This window comes from Chiloscyllium plagiosum, unplaced genomic scaffold, assembly GCF_037043375.1.
Source record: "Chiloscyllium plagiosum isolate Xiang-an unplaced genomic scaffold, Cpla_swu_hap1 HiC_scaffold_5, whole genome shotgun sequence".
Taxonomy (NCBI): domain Eukaryota; kingdom Metazoa; phylum Chordata; class Chondrichthyes; order Orectolobiformes; family Hemiscylliidae; genus Chiloscyllium; species Chiloscyllium plagiosum.
Genome location: NW_028270143.1, coordinates 84,527,816 through 84,547,806, shown reverse-complemented (window position 1 = coordinate 84,547,806; position 19,991 = coordinate 84,527,816). Strand labels below are relative to the sequence as shown.

The window sequence follows — 19,991 nt, the reverse complement described above, 5'->3', positions numbered from 1 at the left end:
CTTCACTTTTTTTTAAACCAGTCTTATGTTCCTTGTCACCTCCTTAACATATTATGTTTGATCTAGTTTTAATTTGAAGAACTCACCTGACTTGCATCATACACCCTCTTTCTGTTTCATCACAATTACTTCTCCCTCACCACCAAGCAGCTAACATTTTTGGAACAAAAGATGAAAAATAAGGGACATACTTGGTTTGTACTTGAAATATCCCTTCCTCAGAAATCACCCATTGATCCGGCACAGCCTCAGTTTCCATTTTACCCTGGCAAGATCATTCCTCAGCCCGATTAAAAAGGGCTGCACTATTAAAACTAGCACACTTATTCCTGCAGCAGACCATACAAATATTGGTTGACAATTCTGTTGCCACGTAAAAGGATGAACATTTTCAAAACATAAATTCAGAAGACCAAAGCGTAGACATCACTATCTAACAAAATTAACAAAGGCATCGCTACCGTTCAGCTTCAAAATAATCTGGCTTATGAAAACCAATAAAACATAAAATGTAAGTTTAATTTTCAGTTTGCATCAGTTTTCACAGTAGAGGACACTAGTAGAGATTACAGAAATGGTGAAAAACTTAAAACAAATAACCACCACTACGGAAAAAAGGACTGAGCAAACAGTTGGGCTTGAAGGCAGACAAGACCCCGGGGACTAATGGCCTACATCCTAGGGTAAAAGAGGAAATGGCAGCAGAGATCGTGGAGCCACTGGTTAAAATATTTCAAAATTCCCTGGTTGCAAGGAAAGGCTCCAGTGTTTTGGAAAAATGCAAATGCAACCCCCTTATTCAAAAATAGAGGCAGAAAGTAGGAAATTATAGACCAACTCGTTTAACATGCGTCATTGGGAAATTGATACAATCTATTAAGGAAGTAATAACAAGGCATTTGTAAAGTCAAAAAGCAATCCAGCAGAGTCAGCATGCTTTTGAGGAGGATGTATCACATTTGACTAACTTGCTAGAATTCTTCGAAGATGTAATAAACAAGGTGGATAATGGAGATTCTATAGATATACAGTACAACTGAACTTCTAGAAGGCATCTGATAAGATGCCACACAAAAGATTAGTACATAAGCTAAGATCACATGGGGTTGGGGTCATTTATTAGCTTAGATCAAATGTTGTCTGTTGGTTAGCCAAGCTAAGAATTGAGATAACTGGGTTTTTTTTCTGGTTGGCAAGATCTAACTAGTGGGGTGCCACAGGGTTCAGTCTTTGTGGCTTAAGTGCATAATCCCCAGCCACAATAAAGAAATTTATTAATGTATATCGATAGGTTATGTGACAGATGACATTTAATCTGGATAAGTGAGAGATTCTCTATTTTGATCAGAGGAACAGAAAGACAACTTATTTCAGAGTGCTTCGGTGCAAATGTCTGGGTGTACTCATGCACAAGTTGCAGAAATCTAGTATATTGATGCAGCAGGTAATAAGGAAGGCAAATGGAATTTTGGCATTTATTGCAACAGGAACAGAATATGAAAAGAGGGAAGCGTTGCTGCAAATTGTACAGGACAGTAGTGAACCAGCAGCTGGAGTACTGCAGACAATTTTCGCCACCTTACTAAGGAGGGATGGGATTGCATTACAGACGGTTCAGAAAGGGTTTCCTAGATTGATTCCAGAGGTGAGGAGTTTGTCTTATGAAGAGATTATGCAGTTTAGGCCTATAACCTCTGGAGTTTAGAAGAATGAGAGGAGAGGAGGTATATAAAGATGCAAAGATATGGAATACTGGGGTTCCTTATAAGATTTTATTTCAGTTTTTATTACACAGTAAATACTAGGATAACTCAACGCTATCACAGCAGTACTTAACTTTTCAAAATTCTGACATATGAAAACAAAAAGGAAGAATTACAAAAATCAGAAGTTACAATGCCCAAGACTAGCATCAATAATTTATCTGGTGCCAAAATACACCATATTATTAGTGTGCTGTTTATGAAAATAAGCTTAGAAAGACAGGTTAACTAACTCAGTAGGGCGGGTAAAGGGACAGCAATCATCCAAGGGGAAGAGTAGTTGTCCCATAGTTCATGGGCAAAAGGGTTCAGGCAATTGATTGGCACAGACAATAACCTGCCCCAAGTAATATGACAATAACAATATGTACCGATAGACAGAAAAGAATATCCAGGATAGGAGTTAACCGAGAAGCCTGCAAGGATGAGGTTGAGAGAGAAAACACATCTATAGTGGAAAGCTGTGCAGGGGCCAAGAGTGTTCATTAGCCACATTCCATGCTGGAGTAACCACGCCAGGGTTATGTCAAATCCACAATGGAGGATCTGCACGGGGATCAAGAATGGAGTAGAGCCAGGCAAAGGGGAGTTTCTCCCAGAGAGCAGATCTCAATCAAACACATTTTTTAGATAGCAGTTATCATCAAGGCAGACAGTGGACAGATCAGAATAAAAGGAAAAAACACAAAGGCCTTGGCTAGAGAGCAGGATTCTACCCCTATTTAACAAGACAAATTTAACAAGTCAAATATTCCAAGCTGAGACCCTGTTTGTACTCTGGTATCAGTGAACCATCCCCAAATACCACGGTTCTTTATTTTCTTTCAATTTTTAAAAAAATGTATCCTATCTAAACTGCTGCTTTTTCAACTTAGAAATCAACAATTGCCTAACTGCGATTCCAAATCTTCTAACAAAGGGGATTGACAAAGTAGACCTAGAGAGAATGTTTCCTTATATGTGGGACTACCTGGAACGAGAGGTAACTGTTTTAAATCTAACACTGCTTACCCTTAAATGAGATATGAAGAGAAATTACTTTGCCCAAAAGATCATGAAACTGTGGAATTCACTACCCAGAGAGAGTGGAGGATGCTGGGACACTGAGTAAATTTGAGGAGGAGATAGACAGATATTTAATTAGTAATGGGTTGAAAGGTTATGGAGTGCAAGCAGGAAAGTGCTGAAGATGAAATTAAAATCAGCTGAATACCTGAACACATAATACTAACATAATACCATATTAAATTCAGAAATGAAAATTGGATTTCTTGCAAAAGGAAAGTAGGAAGGCAATGAATAATATTTTTAAAAAGTTTCAGATGCTGCAACTCCACATAATGATTATTCAAAGAATCAAATGCAAAATATGAAAAATGTTAATGCACTTGAATGAAGTTGTCTAGACTTCTGCTCAGCTGTCCATTTACTATTTCAAAAACTACAATTTACCTTTTTCTAAATTATCCTGAGTTTAACAGGGCTAAAATGTAGACCAAGAGAATTTGCACCTGCATGTTGCTGTTTAAAATAATAAATGAAAGACACATAATAAATATTGGTTGACCTGATTGTCAAAAAGCCACTGTGAACAAACAGAACCAAAGCCCAGGAATTTAAGGCAAAATGAAAAATGAATATTAGCTCTAACACAAATGTGGTTTATTCCTGTAAGCAATCATACCTCTACAATGCGCCATAACAGTCACCTCAAAATAATTAAGTGCATGCAGGAGACTGTAACAGGCAATTCAATATAAATGCAACCATTTAACATGCACATTTTATTGTGTTAAACACCTTCAAAATTACAGACAAAGTTCAAAGTAAATTCTGAAGGTTAAGCTATTCCATAATAACTCTATTGCTTTTAACACTACTTTAACCCCACCTTAAACCCTGAAGTGAACCACACCCGACAACCTCTTATAGAGAGAGTCTCAATCTTAAATGTGATTCTACACAACAATCTATAAGGGCCATATCAGCCACGACACTTAAATCCAACATACTGGAATCTCTCCAACCTAGATATCCATTGTTCAGAAACACCAGTTGAGAGATTTTTGTTTAACAGACCCAAGCAACTCATGCATTTGCCACAAAACATTTTAGGCATATGTAGCAGCTGAGCAGTAAAAGTGCATACAACTGCTGATTAGACTAAATATTTTGTTTTGCAGTTGACATCAATTGAAATCTACAGTTTAAATTCTGTAGTTGCCAGCCTTAAATAGTTTTTTTTAAAAAAAGGTTTGAGTGAAAGAGATGAAATAAGAAGTAGCGAAACTGGGTTCTCATTAAGTGAATCAGATAGGTCATACATATGTAGCCAACCTGGTGCAACTTAGCACTTGAGTGCAACTTACAACAGAATGTAGAGTTAAGTGGATGAAAAGAAGGGAGTGTTCAGTTCCTTTTGCTTTAACATTTTCAATCTCAGTTAACCAATTCCTGCTCTGCGAAAGCAGAACTTGATTAATTGGGGAGTATCCAGTAAACGACCAAGTATGGGGACGGTAAACACGAGGGGACACAACTTTAAAGTGAGGGGAGATAGGTATAAGACAGATGTCAGAGGTAGTTTCTTTACTCAGAGTAGTAAGGGTATGGAATGCTTTGCCTGCAACGGTAGTAGATTCGCCAAGTTTAAGTGCATTTAAGTCGTCATTGGACAGGCATATGGACGTACACGGAATAGTGTAGGAGGGATGGGCTTCAGATTAGTATGACAGTGGCGCAACATCGAGGGGCGAAGGGCCTGTACTGCGCTGTAATGTTCTATGTTCTATGTTCTACCTAAGGCTCAAAGGAGCATAGCAGCTGGTGGGAAGGGCAATAAAATTTATATAACTACAACCAAATATAAAGTTGACTACTGTAATAACTTGAAGTTTAACTGTAAAAGGATCATTTGTCATTGAACATCAAACCAAAGCCACTACATATGGTATACATAGGCAAGCCCCAGCCAGGACGGTTCTACAGACCCACCCTTTCATTAGCAACCTGCTCAAAAACATTACTACACTCCTCTGGAACAGATAGGATTTGAACACAGCCCACAAGTAGGGACAGTACCACTGTACCGTAAGGCCCTTGAGTCTGCTTTTTTAAAAAAATATATAACCAGAAGTGGTCTTACATACACTGAACATTTTCTCCCCCACCAAACTACAACTACTAAAAACTATTAACTGTCACCAGTAACACACCTGTGCAGGTAATTGGATATTTACATGCAAAGCCCATTACAGGCAATGCAAACAAAAAAGTGAGGGAAGGTAGGAAGAACGGAAAAGGGCCAAGACAAAATGGAGTCGGGGAAATAAAGCACTGCGTTCCCCACAATACCCAGCCTCTCGCCAAAGGCTTCAACAGCTTGGTCTGCTTTGTAAAAAGGTTAAATAACTTTTTTTCTATTCAACTTGTTCAGCGACGTTATTATCCACCTCTATAGCAGGTGGGTCTTGAACCAAGGTCTCAGTTCAGGGATAGGGACACTACCTGTGTCACAAGAGAGTCCCTTTTAATAGATCACATTTTTTGCGTGTGCAACTTTAACAGAACTCAAAGGTTCGGTGCTACCAGCACACGACTGTGGTGGGATTGAAGCCTATGCCGCCATAGAGTCTTAACCCAGCACTTCAGACCACTCAGCCATGTTGACCCTCTGCTTTATAAAAGGGCTCAAATGAGGAGTTTTTACCTCAAATGAGGAGTTCCAATTAGGCAAGCCACAATCTGTTACTAAGAAAACTAGTACGCAACAAGTTGCATAGGGAGATCAATTTGGGTTATCCAAGCCAGAGTGCTCTCCCTCACTACTGTTACAATGGGTCTCCTGTTTCATTATGCTTATAGCCCCATTCCTGCTATTTTCCAGGACAGGTCAAGAGGCATATAACAAGTAGGTGAATGGCCGTTCTGTGAAGACCATTGAAGTGTCACTGCAGCGGGCCTGTCCTCAGCAGCATGTCTGTCAAAACAACTGCCTTGGGGAGGGCTCCTGCCAGAGGGTGCTGATGTTTTTTTTTCCCCACAACCCACTGGATGTCCCAATTCGGCCTCTACTCTAGCACATAGGACAAAAGGGTGCCTTGAAGTACTTCAGTGGTGCCTCTGGGTTTACATAAATCTTTGTTCCCGGTACCTTTTATCTTCCTGAGGTCCTCTTGAAACATTTTGGGATACTTCCAACACCCATTTTAAAGATTTGGTGCCAATCCAGGCAGATTTTCTGGAGCCATACCCTTCCCAAAAGATTAGGAGCTGATCCTGGCACCACCATTACGTCTAGTCAGATTGTCTGTTGCCCATGTGTAACTGGGTTTTCATGGTCCCAATAGTAGACAATGGCTCTCCAGTGCATATGGTCAATCTAGCCAAGGTGTCTTGCAGGCTTAAAAGGCAAAATGTCACAATTTTCTAAATGTTTGCTCCCCAACCATAGATACAGCACTAATTGTTGTCTACCTCCATGTCTAGGGGATGGCCATTTACCAGAATGGTTTTCTTAATTAGGGCCACTTTGGGAGCAATCATACAGTTTCACTATCAATTCCTCATCTTCAGGGTGATTTATTTGCAAAGCTTCATCTTGAGGTGACTTTGACCTTCAGTCTGGGCAGTACATGTTTTACCTGTTTCAGTACCCATATCTGGGGCAGACCCTGTGGTTACATGTGCATCATAGACATTATTGCTCCTCACTGTATTATGAAGAAACTTCTCATCCAGTTCTAGAACCACTCACCCTTCCTTGACAACCAATTGGAGCTGCGAGTACTGTCCATAGGGCACTTGGCTCTGCTTGGGGGTAGACCAAGGCTGAGGACGGTACCAAATATGCATTTCTGAGCCCCTTTTTCCACATTTTTGCAAAAAGGAAAAAAAAAAGTCCAGACTCTTCAAGTCCAGATCGGATTTGGTCAATGGCTTCCATTGGTTGGCATGTTATTTATTCTTTGAAGGGGGGCTTATGCCCGAAACGTCGATTCTTCTTCTCCTTCGATGCTGCCTGACCTGCTGTGCTTTTCCAGCAACACATTTTTAAGCTCTGATCTCCAGCATCTGCAGTCCTCACTTTCTCCATGTTATTTATTCATCAAACTAAACCATCCTCCAACACTTCCCAAGTGCTAACCCAGACTCCGTGTTCTGCCAATTTCCACAGTAGCTTCAAAGGTCAGTAACTGGTTCCCCAGGAAGTCTATTTGCTGTGTTAAACCTAAAACGTTGCAATATAAAGATGGTCTGTGGTCACAGTGGTCCACCACCACATCTATCAGTTCATCAAAAGCTTTTGACTCCAGAGCTGCCAGGGAGGCTAATCTTGTATGATTCTGAGAGTCAGGGCCCCATAAGCAGTCAGGAGAATGACTTTTTGTTGGTGACCCTTTCAATCCAGTTTGCCTTAAAGAAAACAGTGGGGGTGCACGGTGGCTCAGTGTTTAGCACTGCTGCCTCACAGTACCAGGGACCCGGGTTCGATTCCCGCATTGGGGGACTATGCAAATGCCACACAGACATTCTCCCAGTGTCTGCGTGGGTTTTCTCCAGGTGCTCTGGTTTCCTCCCCCAATCCAACAATGTGCTGATCAGGTGAACTGGCCATGCTTCATTGCCTGTAGTGTGAGGTACATTAGTCAGGGATAAACATAAAGGTTGGGGAATGGGTCTGGGTGGGTGACTCTTCGGAGGGTCGGTGTGGACTTGTTGATCCGATGGGCCTGTTTCAAAACTGTATGGAATCTAATCTAAAAGTACCTTATTCTTTCAGCGTGCCAAGGGCCAATCATCCACACCTGTGTCATTAAGTTTCCAGTTTCCCACACAGCAGCATTTTTAATATTTCTCCAAGTTCTTAATAGTTTGTTGATAGGCAAGGTTGTCTGAAACTTTTCTTACAAATCATTACCAATGTCTTAACTCAAAGTCCAACAGGAAAAGAACATCATGTACAGTTGAACACCAAAATAAAGCAACTATTTGTGGTCTACCTAGGTCACTGCCAGCTGAGGGCAGAAAGACCCAGGGATGGGTCTACCCTTTTATTTCATTAGCCTATTTTGTTTTTCAAACTGTTCAGAAATGTTATTACAAACCTCTGGTGCAAATGGGACTTGAAACTGGGCTTCCAAGTCCAAGGGTAGGCACACTACCACTGTGCCACAAGAGAATACTCCCAAAGTGAAGTACAGGCACTGCTGGGAGGGCTCAGTTGATGAGTTCCAACAGGACAGCCACTGCCTGTTACCAAGTTAATTTGCGCTCAATAAAGTGATTCTCCATTGGGCTTTAAACAACAAAAATTAAGTAGCTCGATTGAACACATCCAGGATGACAGGATAGTTGATGTGTCACAGTTATAGCTGAGCAAGTTCATGATTACCATTTTGGTCTGGAACAAATATGTCTGCAAGTATAATGTTTGAAGTTCAAGCAGCTGTGGCTAAGATTTTGAGTTGAAGGCTGAACTACAGATATTGAGACAAATCAAAAATTCTTCGTACCAATAGGCAATCACACCTCTTAGGGTTGGATCATCTGATTTTGTCAGTATTCAGGGACAGGAGATTGTGGCTGTAAGACAGGCAAGTAAGGAGACTCAGAGGGCAGGAGCCTCAGCCTTTGTAATTGTCCAATTGATATAAGGTTTTCATCTTGTCTGGATGAGCCAGAGGACTGCATGAAGATGTGTGCGTGTGCAGGTGGGGGTGGGGGTGCTGATGAGCTAACTGACCACCGCATCATGTTAGACAAAGCCACTCAAGTGGGGGAAATGAGGAGGAATAGCGTGGTACTAGGAAATAGTATGTGAGGGGGATTGACACCATTCTCTGCAGCAAAGAGCTGAGTCCAGATAGCTGTGCTGCCTGTCCAGTGCTTGGGATCAGTATACTTGCTCAAAGCCGGATAGGGACTTGCAGTGGGACAGCAAGATCCAGTCATCCTGGTCCATGTAGGTACCAATGACATAAGCAATAGAGGTGGCTCTGCATAGTCATTATGAGTAGCTAAATACCAAATTGACAAGCAGAAATCCAAAGGTCATAATCAATCTATTATTACCTGAGCACACAGCATAGAGGATATCAAAATGAGAGATGTGAACACATGGAGAAAAGACTGGTGTGGGAGAGACGGGCTCTAGGTGTTAGAGCACTGATATCAGTGTTGGGGGATATTGGATCTATACCAACAGAGCAGATTCCGCCTGAAACATGCTGAAGCTGATATTCTTACCAACTGCATAACTAGGTGAGTAGAGAGAATTTCAAACTGCATAGTGGGTTCACGAAATTAAGCTTGGAAAGATGTGGTAAATCAAAGAATAGAGCCAAGGCTAAAGAGAAAGATATTCATACAGGAAATGATAAACAGACCATGACAAGAAGGGAACAGAGTACAAGTAAGAATCAATCAAAAGAAAAGACCAGAATTTAAGGACAGTAAGCAATAATCAATCCAAAGGCTATGTATCAGAATGTTCACAGCAGGTTAAACAAAACAAATGAACTCAGTGCAAATAGATATGAACATTAATGATCTGGTAGCTGTGAGAGAGACATGGAGGCAGAATGCCATGGACTGAGAGCTGAATCTTGAAGATTACAGGGTATTTAGCAAATGAAAGAAGTAGGATAAAGTGAAGGGCAGCTTGGTTTGTTAATTAGCATATTAGCAGCATAGAGAGATGTCCTAAATTTAAAGATACCCATGATGTGGAAATATGGGTAATGATATTTAATCATCCATTAAAAGGTCCAAAGGGACATCGGAGATCTGACGGAACATTGACAGATGAGAATTGATTGTATGAAGACTGGCCAGGTAGTTGACCAGTCTTGGGTTACAGGAGGATATAAAGAGATTATCAGATGGGCAGATCAGTGGCAGATGAAATCTAACCCTGATAAGTAGTAACAAGACATGGGAGCACTTAATGAATGGCAGGACACTAAGAAGCTGAGGTATACAACGTTACAAGGGGCATGGACAGGGTGGACAGAAAGTTCCCCTTAATTGAAAAGTCAGTAACAAGGGGCATGATTTTAAGCTGAAACAGTTAGAGGGGATTTGAAGAAATTTCCCTTCACCCAGAGGGTGGTGGGAGTCTGGAAAGCACTGTCTTGGAGGTAGTTGAGGCAGGAAACTTCACAGTCTTTACATGTACTTGGATGAGTGCTCAAAATGTCATAACATTCAAGGTTGTGGGCCAAGTGCTGGAAAGTGGAGAGTTAGAGTATTTTGTTGTTGCAGACCCAACTGGCTTAAGGAGCACTTTTGCACTGTATCACTCTATACAAATATGGGAAGCTAGTATAGGTACACAATCCTTTAATCAGAAATTCAAAAATCCAAAAAGCTCCAAAATCAATATTTTTTTTCCTGGAATGTGGAGCGTCATTTTTTCGTGAAAATAGGTGCCTCAAATCCACAACCACTTGAATCACGTCACTCAGATGTGATGTGGCAGCATGGCCCAGCACTAGTAGGTGCCAATTGTGTCTCAGCACTCATACTATTCACACACGCGTATGCTGTTAGGCAATTTTTTTTGTTTATTTCACTGTGAAAATGTCATTTCTTCTGAAAAATTCTGAATTCCAAAAAACAACTGACATTTCAGATAAAGGATTGTGTACCTGTAGCGGTGAGAGTTTCATGCAACATGGTTAAAAAAAGCAACTCTCACCAAAAGCCTCAACTTGGACTTCAAGTCCAATTATTTTCTTGTGCACAGCAATGAAGGCAAAAGTTCACTTGTAGAAGTGGTGTACAGGTCCCCTAACAGTAACCACATATAAAGGAAGACATAATGAGAGCTTGTTACAAAAGTAGTAATAATCATAAAAGATACTAATATGCATATCGACTGGAAAAGTCAAAGCGATAAAAGGTAGCCTAGATGAGCATTTCATGGAATGTTTTCATGACAGTTTATTAGAACAGCATGCTCTGGAGCTGACCTGAGAGCAAGCAATATTGCATTATAACCAATGAGACAAGCTTAACGAATAATCTCCGTGAATGCACCCACAGTTTGTAGCAACCACAATACGATTGAATTTGCATTCTGTTTGAGGGATAGGGCGACTGGGTTCAAGGCTGTCGTCTTTTAAAATTTTTTTAAAATGGCATCTGAGGGAATGAATGCACAGCTGTCAAAACTGAATTGGCACATTAGTTAAAAGGATAGGTCAGTAGAAATGCAGTGGCAAGCACTTAAGGGGATATTTCAAACGAGATACATTCCAACAGACTGCCCATTTGTGGTTAACTAAGAACATAAAAGATAGATTAGATTAGATTACATTACAGCGTGGAAACAGGCCCTTCGGCCCAACAAGTCCACACCGACCCGCCAAAGCGCAACCCACCCATGCCCCTACATTTACCCCTTAACTAACACTACGGGCAATTTAGCATGGCCAATTCACCCGATCTGCACATCTTTGGACTGTGGGAGGAAACCGGAGCATCCGGAGGAAACCCACGCAGACACAGGGAGAACGTGCAAATTCCACACAATCAGTCGCCTGAGGCGGGAATTGAACCCGGGTCTCAGGCGCTGTGAGGCAACAGTGCTACCCACTGTGCCACCGTGCCGCCCAGATAGTATGAAATTAAAAGAAAAACCATACAATGTGCAAAGACAGTGGCAGGTCAGGAGTTTGAACAAATTATAAAAGTAAAGTCACCCAAAAAAATTAATGAGATAAAATTTGAGGGAAAACCAGCTAGAAATAAACAGATCGTTGAGTTTCTATTAATATCAGCTGTGGCAGTCTAGCAGTTAAAGTGTTCACTCAGAGTCCTCATGGCTCCCAGTTCAAATCCAGTTTTAGTAAAAGGAATACTCCAGCTTCAAACAGTTAAGAGGCATCTGGATGGGTTTATGAATAGGAAGGATTTAGAGGGATACAGGCCAAATGCTAGCAAATGGGACTAGATTAATTTAATATATCTGGTCAGCAAGAACACACTGAACCAAAGCTATCTCATGTCCCCTTTCTGCCCTCCTGATTTCCCCAAGTATACTCCTACTGCCCTTCCACTCCTCTAGGGATTCACTCAATCCCTGCTGCCTATACCTGACATATGCCTCCTTTTTCTTGACCAGAACCTCAATTCTCTAGTCATCCAGCATTCCCCAACAGCCTATACTGTCCCTGGACTCGTTATCTCATTTTTGAAGGCTTCCCACTTTCCAGCCATCCCTCTACCTGCAAAAACTCCACCCCCAATCTACTTTTGAAAGTTCTTGCCAAATACTAAAGTTGGCCTTCCTCCAATTTAGAACTTCAACTTTTAGATCTGGTCTATCCTTTTCCATCATTATTCTAAAACTGATAGAATTATGATAACTTGCCCCAAAGTGCTCTCCTATTGACACCTCAGTCACTTACCCTGCCTTATTTCCCAAGAGAGGGTCAGGTTTTGCTTCTTCTCTAGTAGGTACATTCACATACCAAAGGAATTAACATGTGGTGTAGATAAAGGCAAACTGGTGGACACCCAGGAGGTAGTTGTTAAGAGTTATTGCAGAAAATAAAAGGTCAAATTCAGAAAACAAAATGGTCACAATGTAAGCAGTTGCCATATTGGTACAGATAGAAGATTGGTTGGCTAACAGAAAACAAGTGTAATTTGGTCTTTTTCAGGTCAGCCAGATGTTATGAGTGGTGAGCAACAGGAATCAGTGCAAGGACCACAGCTGTTTATAATTACTTTAACTGACTTGAATAAAGGGATAGAAGGTATGATTCTCAAATCTGGTGCCCTTGTGCATGAATCATAAAAAGTTACTATGAAAATACAGCAAGAAAGTTAATAAAACATTACTTATTATAAGCAGAATTCAATACAAAAATAGGGAGGCTACACTTCAATTACATAGCACACTAGGGAGATCACATCTAGAGTACTGTGCACAGTATTGGTCACCTTATTTAAAAGGAAAGGTAAAAACAAATTGGAGGCAATTTAAAAAGATTTACTAGACTGATTCCTGGAATGGGAGAAAGTGAGGACTGCAGATGCTGGAGATCAGAGCTGAAAATGTGTTGCTGGAAAAGCGCAGCAGGTCAGGCAGCATCCAAGGAGCAAGAGAAAAAGGGCTTCCTGAAGAAAGGCTCATGCCCGAAACGTCGATTCTCCTGCTCCTTGGATGCCGCCTGACCTGCTGCGCTTTTCCAGCAACACATTTTCAGCTCTGATTCCTGGAATGGTCTGGTTGTTTCATGATTAAAGGCTGATCCAACTAGGCTTGAATCCACTGAGTTGAGAAGAACAAGTGGTAATTTGACTAAAACATGAAATTATGAGGGGGGCTTGACAGAGTAAATGTGGAGAGAATGTCCTTTTATGGGAGAATTTAGAACTTGTTTAAAAATCAAGAGTCACCCTCTTAAAAATAAATTAGGCAATTTCTTTTTTAAAAGAGTCACATCTTTGAAACTCACTCCTTGAAAAAGTGATGGAAGCAAAGTCCTTGAACATTTTTAAGACAAAAATAGATAGATTAAGCAAAGGGTTGGAAGTTATTGAGGTAGGTCAGATTGTGGCTTTGAATTTGCAATAAAATCAGCCATGATCTTATTACATAACAAAACAAACTTAGGGAGCTAAATGGTCTACCCACACCTCGCACTCCCACCTCATCACCCACCAATTCATATCTAATTCATTGCTGGACACAGTATTTTGGGAAATACAATTTTTATTAGTAATAAAATGTTAAAAAAAATTTAAGGTGCATTTATATAATGCAAGGGTTGTTAACCCACAGTAGTTAGTAGCACTAGTTGCTTCTATGCTCCTCCCAATTACTGGTGAACTGAAGGTGTTCAGAATCATCTGTCCAGTTGAATTATAATTGATAACTTTTCAGTTATGCACAGTACTTTAGGTGTAGAAATATAGAATAAGGTATTTGGATATGCAAAACAATTTTTTACTGCCGTATAATGTTTTATCATTATTTTATGTTTCAGGGAAATATTTATACCCACCTTTCCACTCTCTCACTTTTGGTCAGTTACTCAATAATCCAGAAATGATCCAGTTCTAAGCATTCTGAACCGCAGGGGTTACAGTGTACTATCTTAGGACGCCTGCATTATAAATCAATCATTGTACCATTCCAGTCAAACTCCCTACCTGCTCCTGTCCTTTGAGCAGATCACACCCAGTCACCTCTGACCAGAAGTGACAGCCTCATGGGTTTCATCTCCTTGCCTCATTGTCTAAGTGTTACTTTGTGGGCAGACTGCAGAATGGCAGTGTCTTTGTGCACAAACTCCCAACAAGGATCACTGGTTACTGATCAGGAACAGAAAACCACAACAGTTTCCACTCAAACGTCTCAAGGTCAAATGTACCCTTCGGAGTATCCAAACTATGAACAAACCATACAGACCGAAGATGAAACCAATTTTAGAACCATCCAGACTCGTATCAACTACCCATCATATTAATTACATGGACCATCTAGGGCAGAGCGATGTCCAAAAACAATGATTCTAAAAACTTAAGACTACAAAGCCAAGAGTTCAGAAAAGTTATAACAGTTGGAGAGAGACTCACTGACATGAAGTAGCTCAAACCTACGAACCTTTGATGTCAGATAAAACTTTTAAAAATTGTCTTACAGTACAGGTGTAATTTCTCTTAGTGGCCAGGAAAATTCATTTTTACAACAGAAAGATAAGTTCCCAACATTATACATTTCTAACGGTTTGATATTGCCAGGTTCCTGGAAGACAAATTCTGTAGTATGCTCACAAGAGAACACGTAGCTGATAAGGCAAAGAGATAGGGCCCGAGAGACACTCACTTCTGGTCAGAGGCACCCACATAACCAGGCATGATCTGGTCCAAGGACAGCAGCAGATTGGGAGTTTGACTGGAACAGTACAATGACCAATCTGTAATGGAAGCGGCCGAATGAAAGCTAAGGGGACCACGTACATCCTTTGCAGAAGCTCAAAAATTCACTTGTTCTTGATTTTCAGTACAAATACTGACAAAAGCAGAGTCTCACTATTCTGGGCTTCAAATTTAGTGTTATAAAACCTACTACAGGAATAGCTGGCTGCCATGTGTTCATAGTGAAATTGCTTTTTGATCCTTCAATGTTAGCTCTTCCGATCATTGTGAATCAAAATTTACCCATCGCTGAATTATTCACCCACTAACAGAGAATGAGAGCTGGGATTAAGATTAACTCATCATTAAAACAGTATCGTTTTATCCTACCAATGTATTGTTGCAATAGTAATCTTGTTCAGTAGAAGAGGAAGCAGGTTTAGACATTCAATGTGCTTAGCCTAGGAGCTAAATGATGCAACATTACATCTCTGCGATTATGACTGAACACCCTTCAAGTCAGAATCACCCTCTTAAACATAACGATTCCCCACGCATTATGGATCCCTGGTTGGCATGGGATGATCAGCACTGATCTGTGCATAATGCCAGCTTCTTTCCTGTTAACACACATACTTTTGGGGAACCTGGTTCTAAATTATTTACAGACAACCAGACTCTGGTTCTGGGTTTTATGTGGCAGAACAGCTATTAACTGCTATCAACAGAAAGTCATCCCAAGCCAAATCTTTAAAAATATTAAGAGGAGTAGGCTTGAGGGGCTGAATAGCTTACTCTGTTCCTAATCCATATGTTCAGAAGTCTATATGGATTCACTGGCACCAAAAGACGTGTCATGAATAGAGCTTCCAAGTTACAGTTCATAACAAATCCAGCAGTTTTACATTAGCTAACAATTGACTACATGCAATTTTGAGAGTTACAAATCTCAAATTCTGCAGAACTCTTGCAGTTCAATCTCTTACAAGGTAAATATTGGAAATGTATCTTACAAATAATTTCAGAGAAAAGGATTTAATCAAATTATTTACAGATTTCAGTGACTGAAATGAAGACGACAAAAGGCTAATGTGCTAAAATGCAAACATTTCTGAAACTGTCACATAATGAAAATTCTCATTTTAATTCTGTCAGTTCCCTATGGTAGTATAAAGCAATGAGGAACGATATTTCATTAGCTTCTTTGAAATGGTTTCAAAAACAATATATAAAACACATTTACCAATGCAAGTCATGCTTGGCAATACACCATAACTTCTTACTTGAAGTCAATATGCAACGAGGAATTTCAAAATGGAGATGGGCAACTTTAAACTTTATAAATCTTGCAGATGTCTGGAGAGCTACAGTTTCAAGAAGCATAAATCACAATGTGCCAAACAAGGAAGGAATAAGAAGTGAACTGCTATACCACTGCACAAAAGCTGATCCAGTTAGATGTGATAAGACATAGACTTTCTTCAAACATAAGCAACTAGTCCTGTTGAGCATGCTATAAGATAGGCAGCACACAGACAAAGTAATATGCTTCAATCACTAACAAAATTGTTAGGGGCAAGGTACACGATAGAGGACTGACTGAATGGCAGAAGACAGAGGGGATAAGGTCTTTTTCAGGATGACTGATCAAGTACCTTAGGAGTCAGTGTTAGGACCACAAATATTCATGTTATACATTAACAAATCTGAACAAAGGAACTGAAGGCATTGTTAAATTCTACTCATTCATAGATTGAGGGAATCACTGACTAGGTCAGTATTTATTGCTCATCCCTAATCCACACTGCAGGAATCTAATCTAATCTAATTGCCAAGAGGGCAGTTAAGAGTCAACCACATTGTTGTGGCTCTCAAGTAATATGTAGGCCAGACCAGGTAAAAATGGCTATTTCCTTTCCTAAAGGACATTAAAGAATCAGAAAGGTTTTTCTGACAATCAGCAATGGATTCATGGTCATTATTAAATTCTTAATTCCAGATTTGTATTGAATTCAAAACTCAACCATCTGCTGTAGTGAAATTCAAACCAGAGGCCCCAGAACATTAGCTGGGTCAACAGTGCAGCGATAATACCACTACGCAGTCAACTCCCCCGAGCTAAGTTGCTTAATTTGGAAGTTACAAAAAGATAGGCAGAGGGAGAGGTAATTTTGAGGAGGCTGGGAGTGTGCAGAAGGACTTAGATAGGCTAGTTAGAGTTTACAAAGATGTGGCAGCTGAAATACAATACGAAAGTGTGAGGTTATGAACGTTAGTGTGAAGTAGAGGCACAGAATATTTTATAAATAGGGAAAAGCTTCAGAAATGTGAAGCACAAGGGACCTAGTCCTAGTTCAGGATTCACTTATGGTTAACATGTGGGTGCACAATGAGAATTTGAGATGGAATGTACTGATAAGGCTGTATAAGGCTCTGGTCAGGCCGCATTTGGAATATATTGAGCAGTTTTGGGCCCCATATCTAAGAAAGGATGTCCTGGCTTTGGCAGGGCTCCAGAAAGGGTTCACAAGAATGAACACAGGGATTAAGGGCTTGTCATATGGTGAAGCGGTTGAGGGCTCTGGGCCTGTACCTGATTAATTTCAGAAGGATGAGCGCAGAAGGGGGACAGGACTGACTGAAACCAATAGAATACCAAGAGGTCTGGATAGAGTGGACATGGAGAAGATGTTTCCACTGGTAGGATAGATTGACACGTTAGGTAACAGCATCAAAGTGAAGGCACGGCCCTTTAGAGCTGAAGGAATTTACTCAGTGAGAGCTGGTTAATTTGTGCAACTCATTGCAGCAGAAGGCTTTGAGGCCTGAGACTGAGACTGAGAGGCTCCTGATTATAAGGGGATCAATTATTACAGGGAGAAGACAGAAGAATGGGCTTGAGAAACAGATCAGCCATGAAGCCATGATCAAATGATGGAGCAGACACATTCTGCTCCCATATTTTATGGTCTTGATGGCCTCAGCACGTCACTGCACCAACCTCCTTTTCTGTTTGTTTCCATTTAGTGCAACTGAACTGCGCGTACAAATCCTAGTCAAAAGCAACTCTTAAAAACCTAGTCTGACACATCCTGTTCATGACCACATCACATGAGCACTTATTACTTGAATTAATATAGCACTGTAAATCTATACCTGACAATTGTTTTGGAATTGGCCTGTTTGCTCTCTTAACTCAAAGCTTATCGAATAGATAAACTGACTAAGCAAACCTAAAGAAGTCAGTGCTTGTCAGGATGGAACAAGGAAAGGAGAAAAACAAGTGATTAGGTTCACCCCTCCCACTTACAGGATCCCAAAAGTGTTTTTTAAATCAAAGACATTGTTACAAAAGTAGGGAAGTTATTGTGAACCTTTATAAAATGCTGATTTCATCTCAACTTGAGTTCTAAGTTTTGAATTTTGAGCACACTTTAGGAAGTGAAGAAAATGCAAAGGATTGAAAGAAATTATTTCAGTGATGCCAGACCTTAGGAGAAGCTAGAGCTGTAGAAGCTAAAGAAAAGAAAGCGGAGAAATTTAGCTGGAGGGATTTAAAAATCACAAAGGTCTGGATAGATTAGATGTGGAGAAGCTACATTCATTGGTGGAAGGGACAAGAACCTGTGTACGGATTCAAGGTGAACAGAAAAAGAACTAAAAAGGCAACATATAGAATTTTTTTTTAAAAAATATCAGTATTTAGAATTTGGAATGCACTGCTTAAAAACAGGGGAGCCAAATCAATTGAGGCTTCCGAAAGCCAATTGGATAATTATCTGAATGAAAACAAGACTACAGCTAAACGTCAGAGCCAAATCGGCCATGTTGTTGCACAGCACCAATATAGATATGATGGGCAAAATGACCACCTTCATTCTGTAGCTACTGTAATGATTCATTCATCAAGGAATTGTTGTGCTGAGGTGCAATTCAACAAGCGTCAGCAATTCTCCCCAACTCACTTATTTTTGAAATTTTGAAAATGCCATAAAACTACTCGACTATGAAAGAAACTACGGCCTTGACCCAGTCTTTACCTCAAGTCCACAAACAATTTAGAACAGGTACATTCACTGGATAATCAACCCAACGCATTTTTTTTCTTGGAGAGGTCAGCTGCTGCAGAAGTTCACATCATTTATTCAGTCAGGAATTAAATGAAGAGCTTTGGCCCATATGTTATAACACCATAACATAAACACAATCTTTACTCACCAAACTAGTAAAGAGACCAATAATTTAGTTCAACCAAATCCCAGTTATGACATTCTATTTGATTAAAGCAAGCACACAATTGTATTTAGGATTTGCTTTTTAAAACAAAATTCAATGCTTTGACTAAAAACCTGATCCAGTTTGAAGAATCACTTAATAGTCAATGGTTCTATTGAGAAATGCCTAATAAAGCAGCAAGCAAATTCCCACACAATTATTCTTCAGATTAAACTATGTGTCCCAAAAAGAAAATTCATGACAAAAAAAGGTTGGATCCTAAATTTAGATCTCTATGAAATCCCATTTCATATGAGATAGACTATTTCAGAAGTAATTCACAGCTAAGTAATTTCACATGCTGATTACAAACGTTTAAACTACTATCCCTCTTGCACATATCCATGCGAAGCACATTATGAAATCAGCATACACACAAGAACAAATAGAAATAAATTTTACCTAAAATCAGCCACTAGATGGAGTCTAATTTTCAAAATATTCACAATCGTTTTTCAGAAAACATTAAACATGCTACTGCTGCATGAAGAACTATAACAGTGATAACTGACTTACGAATCACTTGAGTTTTGATCTAATGTCTATGAATGAGAAACAGAAAATACAAAAGGAATACCAAACTATTAGGTTTATCCATACAAAATCCCAGCTACTCTCCAAAGCGAATATAACCTTAATAGCATTTCAAAGCATACAAATTCATTCTAGTTATTTCAAACCAATCCGCAACTGAGTTACAATATAGTTTTATGAACACTACAAACATATTCACTCATGACTTTGAACCTGATTGCAAATCATTTCAGAAAATATGCGAATCTAAAAACTCCAAGGTAATAAATCAGACCAAACCTTTTGGACTTTACTAAAGTAGCATTTGATCCCAACTAAAATCCGTTATGCCTATTGAGATAGTTAGGTTTTTTTTTCAGTTTTAACGGAATAACCACAAGCAGAGCACGACCACCTTTTCAAGGGTAACTGGGGACGGTAATAAATGCTGGCCAGTCAACGCCGCCTACATCCCATGAATGAATAAAAGCAAACTCGATGGGCCGAATGGCCTACTTCTGCGTCTTATGATATAGTGGTCATACAACCATCACTAAACATGCC

The 19,991-nt window shown here is 39.9% G+C and overlaps 1 protein-coding gene across 7 annotated transcripts in view; it reads right to left on the bottom strand.

The window, feature by feature from the left end:
• mllt10 (MLLT10 histone lysine methyltransferase DOT1L cofactor) overlaps positions 1–19,991 on the bottom strand; it is a 294,669-nt gene that overhangs the window by 268,796 nt on the left and 5,882 nt on the right. The window lies entirely within an intron of this gene.